This window comes from Phyllostomus hastatus, unplaced genomic scaffold (assembly GCF_019186645.2).
Source record: "Phyllostomus hastatus isolate PE091 unplaced genomic scaffold, TTU_PhHast_1.1 phas_contig_17, whole genome shotgun sequence".
NCBI lineage: Eukaryota > Metazoa > Chordata > Mammalia > Chiroptera > Phyllostomidae > Phyllostomus > Phyllostomus hastatus.
In genome coordinates, this window is record NW_025333664.1 from 36590578 (window position 1) to 36596584 (window position 6007).

Genomic DNA, 6007 nt, shown 5'->3' on the forward strand with positions numbered 1-6007 from the left:
TGGAGCACTTTTTCAGGACAACAATTTGCAGTGTTGTAAAGTACTTTAGATGTACTCAGTGTAAGATTTTCCTGTGTGTTCTTCCAGCATGGTAAAGAATAACGAGGAGCAGAGGACTGAGTCCAGGTACTTGCTGGAGTTGGGAGGAGAAACCCTGATCATTCAGAAATGGATTTACAGAAATGTGGACTGAAGACACAGCAGGAAGCTTCAAAATAACTCTCAGAGAAGCTTCTTTGATGAGCTGAGGCAATTCAGCAACTTCTGCACTGTGCATTCAGTTTCATAAATCACCAGAATTTGCAGGCATAGCAAGATGTCTCCTACTCTATGCAGTTAAAAAAATGGACTTGCTGCAGTAGCATTAAAGACCTACAGCTGGTTATTTTGTTCTGGTACCTTGCATCTTAAGGGACAATTTGATATTTGTTGTTATTTATTGTTGGGTGCACACCAGTTTAAAAAGGCTAAATAGTGAACCACTCTAAAAAGAATCTTGGGGAAGTCATTTTCCCTAGACAATATACCCCAAAAACACTTGAAGACTTAAATATGTTATTTTTAAAAACAATTTTTGATTTTTAAATTACAGCTGATGTATCACATTATATTAGTTTCAGGTGTACAACCCAGTGATTAGACACTTATATAACTTAGGTGATCACCCTAATAAATCCAGTGCCCATCTGGCACCATACATAGTTATTACAACGTTATTGACTATATTGTATATGCTATATTTTACACCCCTGTGACTATTTTGTACACCAATTTATGCTTCATAATGCCTTCACCTTTTTTACTCATCCCCTCAGCCCTCTCCCATATGGCAACCATCAATTTGGGCTCTTATCTATGAGTCTTTCTGTTCTGCTTGTTTATTTATTTTGTTTTTTAGATTCCACATATAAGTGAAATCATATGTGTTTGTCTTTTTCTGTCTGACTATTTCACTCAGCACAATACCCTCTAGGGCCATCCATGTTACAAATGGCAAGGTTTCACTCTTTTTTGAAGCTGAGTCATATTTCATTATATATATGCACCACTTCTTTATCCATTCATCTATTGATAGACACTTAAGCTGTTTTCATATCTTGGCTATTGTAAATAATGCTGCAATGGACATGTGGATTCAAATGTATTTTTGAATTAGTGTTACGGGTTTCTTCAATAGCCAGAAGTAGAGTGGCTGGGTCCTTCTTTGTCTCATGTTATAGACTTTATTTTAAGGTATATTTTGTCTGGTATACTATTGTTATCCCAGCTTTTTGCTTGTTTTAATTTTCATAAAATATGTTTTTCCAGCCCTTTACTTTCAGTCTGTTTGTGTCTTTTGATTTGAAGTTAGTCTCTTGTAAATAGCATATGTAAGGAACTTCTTTTGTTATCCATCAGCCACCCTCTGTCTTTTGATTGGAGCATTTAATCCATTTGAATTTATAGTAATTATTGATAGATATGTATTTTTTAATTTTATTTATTTTTAGAGAGATGGGAAGGAAAGGAGAAAGGGAGGGAGAAAAACATCCATGTGTGAGAGATACATCAACTGGTTGCCTCTTACATGCCCCCAACCAGGGACCTAGCCTGCTACCCAGGCATGCGCCCTGACTGGAAATAAAACTGGTGAGCCTTTGATTTGCAGGCCAGCATTCAGTCCACTGAGCCACACCAGACAAGGTGATAGATATGTATTTATTGCCATTTTGTTATTCATATTTTTGAGTCTTCTCCTTTTCTTCCTCCTCCTTCTCTCCCTCCTCCTCTTCCTCCGTCTCCCTCTTCTACAAGAAGTCCTGTTAATTTTTTGTAATGCTGGCTTGGTGGTGATGAACTCCTTTAGCTTTTTCTTGTCTGGAAAGCTCTTTACCTGTCCTTCAATTCTAAATGTTAGCTTTGCTGGGTAGAGTAATTTTGGTTGTAGGTCCTTGATTTTCATCCATTTAAATATTTCTTGTCAGTCTTTTCTGACCTGCAAAGCTTCTGTTGAGAAATCAGCTGGCAGTCTTATGAGAGCTCCTGTGTAGGCAACTAACTGCTTTTCTCTTGCTGTTTTTAAGATTCTCTCTTTGGAGGACCCAACTAAACATAATTAGAAATGAAAGAGGAGAGATTACACTGATACCACAGAAATACAAAGGATTGTAAGAAATTACTATGAAGAACTGTATCAAGAAATTTGAAGACATATTTCCAGAAATGGACAAATTTCTGGAAATATGTAATCTTCTAAAAGTGAATCATGAAGAAGCAGAAAGCCTGAACAGATCAGTAAAAGCAGATTACGTTGAAGCAGTAATAAAAAAAAAAACCCAACACACAAAAGCCCTGGACTGAATGGTTTCACAAGAGAATTCTACAAAGCATTTAAGGAAGAGCTAACCCCTATCCTTCACAGACTATTCCAAAAAACCCAAAATGATGGAAGACTCTCAAACTTGTTTTATGAAACCAGCATCATCCTAATCCTAAAACCAGATAAAAGACACAGCAAAGAAAAAAAACTTCAGGCCAATATCGCTGATGAACATAGATGCAAAAATCCTCAACAAAATATTGGCAAATCACATCCAGCAATATGTTAAAAAGATCATACCCCCATGACCAAGTGAGGTTCATCCCAGGGATGCAAGGATGGTATAGTATTCACAAATCAATAAACATAATGCATCACATAAACAAAAACAAAGACATAAATCACATAATCATATCAGTAGATGCAGACAACACATTTGATAAGGTACAGCACCCATTTATGATAAAAAACACTCAGTAAAGTAGGAATAGAGGGAACATTCCTCAACATAATACAGGCCATATATGAGAGAACTACAGCCAACATCATACTCAATAGGCAAAAATTAAAAGGTTTCCTACTAAGATCAGGAACAACACAACATTATGCACTTTCACCACTTCCATTCAACATAGTATTGGAAGTTTTAGCCACAGAAATTCAGGCAAGAAAAGGAAATAAAAGGCATCCAAATTGGAAAGGAGGAAGCAAAACTGTCATTGTTTCCAGTTGACATGACAGTGTACATAGAAAATCCTATAGACTCCACCAAGAAACTGTTTGACCTAATAAATGAATTTGGCAAAAGAGTGGGATACAAAGTCAATATCCAGAAGTCAAAGGCATTTTTGTATACCAACAATGAAACATCAGGAGCAGAAATCAGGGGGAAAATCCCATTTGATATAGCAACAAGAAAAATAAAATACCTAGAAACAAGCAGTATTTTCACTGATATGCCCCCTAGAGCAAGGGACACAAAGGAAAGAATAAACAAATGGGATCTCATCAAAATAAAAAGCTTCTGCACAACCAAAAAAAAAAAAGTATTAAAATAAAGAGAACCAACCATATGGGAAAAGATATTTGCCAATGATACCTCAGACAAGGGTTTAATCTCCAAAATATATCAAGAACTCACATGAATCCACTCTAAGAAGATAAGCAACACAATTGAAAAATGGGCAAAGGACTTGAACAGACACTTCTCCAAGGAAGACATACAGAGGATCTAAAGACACATGAAAAGATGCTCAATATTGCTGGCTATCAGAGAGATGCAAATTAAAACCACAGTGAGATACCACTTTACACTGGTCAGAATGGCCATCATAAACAAATTAACAAACAACAAGTGTTGGAGAGGTTGTGGAGAAAAAGGGACCCTAGTGCACTGTTGGTGGGATTGCAGACTGGTGCAACCACTATGGAAAACAGTATGGAATTTCCTCAGAAAACTAAAAATGGATCTGCCTTTTGATCTGGCAATTCCAGTGCTAGGATTATATCCTAAGAACCCTGAAACACCAACCCAAAAGAACCTATGCACCCCAATGTTTATAGCAGCACAATTTACAATAGCCAAGTTCTGGAAGCAACCTAAATGACCATCAGTAAATGAATGGATAAAAAAACTATGGTACATTTATAGAATGGAATTCTATGGAGCAGGAAGAAAGAAGGAGCTCCTACCCTTTGCAACAGCATGAATGGAACTGGAAAGCATTATGCTAAGTGAAATAAGCTAGGTGGTAAAAGACAAATACCATATGATATCACCTTTAACAGAAACCTAAACAAGAAAACAAACAAACAAGCAAAACATAACCAAAGACACTGAAATAGAGAACAGGCTGACAGTGTCCAGAGGGGACAGGGGAGGGAATTTCAGGGGATAAGGGTGAAGGGTTTGCATGAACTATTATAAAGGACCCATGGACAATAACAAGGGTGGGTGGAAACAGGGGAGGGAGGTAGGGAGGGCTGGTGTGGTGGGGAGGGGTGGGGGGGAAAGTCAGAAAAGTGTACTTGAACAACAATATAAAAATGTTTTAAAAAAGCTTCTCTCTTTGTCTTTAACCTTTGGGTTTTAATTATGGTGTATCTTGGTATGAGCCTCTTTTGGTTCATCTTTTTGGACTCTCTGTGCCTCCTGAACTTATATGCCTATTTTCTTCACCAGGTTAGAGAATTTTTTTTTATTGATTGAGAGGGAGGGAGGGAGAGAGAGAGATAGAGAGAGAGACATCAGTTTGTTTTTCCAGTTGTTTATGCATTCATTGATTTTGTATGTGCCCTGATGAGGATCAAACCTGAAATTTTTGTGTATGGGGACAATGCTCTAACCCAGCTGTCTCCAACCTTTTTGGCACCAGGGACAGATTCCGTGGAAGACAATTTTTCTATGGACTGGGGTTGGTGGGATGGTTTTAAGATGGTTCAAACACATTACATTCAAACTCACCTCCTGCTGCGTGGCCCAGTTCCTAACAGACCCAGACCAGTACTGGTCCACAGCCCAGAGGTTGGGAACTTCTGCTGTAACCAACTGAACTTCCTGGTCAGGTGCAGGGAAGCTTTCTGTCATATTTTTCCAAATATGTTCTCAATTGTTTGTTTTCTTTTTTTTCCTTCTGGCACCCCCATGATGCAAATGTTGGTACATCTGATATTGTTCCAGAAGCTCCTTAAACTATACTCACTTTTTTTGTATATTTTTTTCTTCTTACTGTTCTGATTAGGTGTTTTCTGCTACTTTATCTTCCCAGTTGTTGATTTGATCCTCTGCTTCATCTAATCTATTGCTGATTTCTTCTAGTGCATTTTTTTTTCAGTTATTGTCTTCTTCATTTCTGACTGGTCATTTTTTATGTTTCCTATCTCTTTGTTGAAATTTTCACTAAGGTCATTGAGCAGCCTTATAACCATGTTGTTTAGTACTTTTTCTGGAGTTTTGTCCTTTTCTTTCATTTGGGACACATTCTTTTGCTTACTTATTTTGCCTGCTACCCTGTTTGTTCCTATTTATTAAGTAGAGCTGCTATGTCTCCTGGTCTTGGTAAAGTGGCCTTGTGAAGTAGATGTCCTGAAGGTCCCAGTGGCACAGCCTCTCCAGTCACTTGAGCAAGGTGCTTCAGGTATTTCTCACCCCCCCCTCCGCCCCAGTGGGCTGTGTGCACCCTCATGTTGTAGTTAAGCCTTGATTGCTGCTGGCAAATTAATGGAAGGGATTGACCCACCCCCGCCCCCCGCCCATTGGCTGTGTCTATAGCAAAGAACCTGTTGTGGGGGTGGGGGCAACCCCACAAAGCAGGACTCCCTTTGGCAGAGCTCTGGTACCCACTGAGTTTGCCCCTTGAATGTGTCATTCATAGAGGTGGTTGGCTGGTGCTCTGCATGGTCTGAAGCTGTCCACTGGGTGGCAAGCACTGGGTCCTCTAGGGAATTACAGGCCAAGAGATCAGCTGTTGCCCATGTCTTGCCAGGGATCAACCAGCATGAGCTACAAGGCAATCTGCTGATAACTGCTACTTGTGATAGGCTTGGAGGTGACCAGGGAAGGCCAAGCTGCACACTGAGGTCAGCTGCCACTAGTGCCAGGCTTAGGTTTGCTTAGAAAGAGGTATGTGTCATGTCGAGGCCAGATGCTGCTTGTTTGGAGTTTGTGGACCTTTGAGAGATTTCGGGACTTCACAGCTTAAGCCAAGG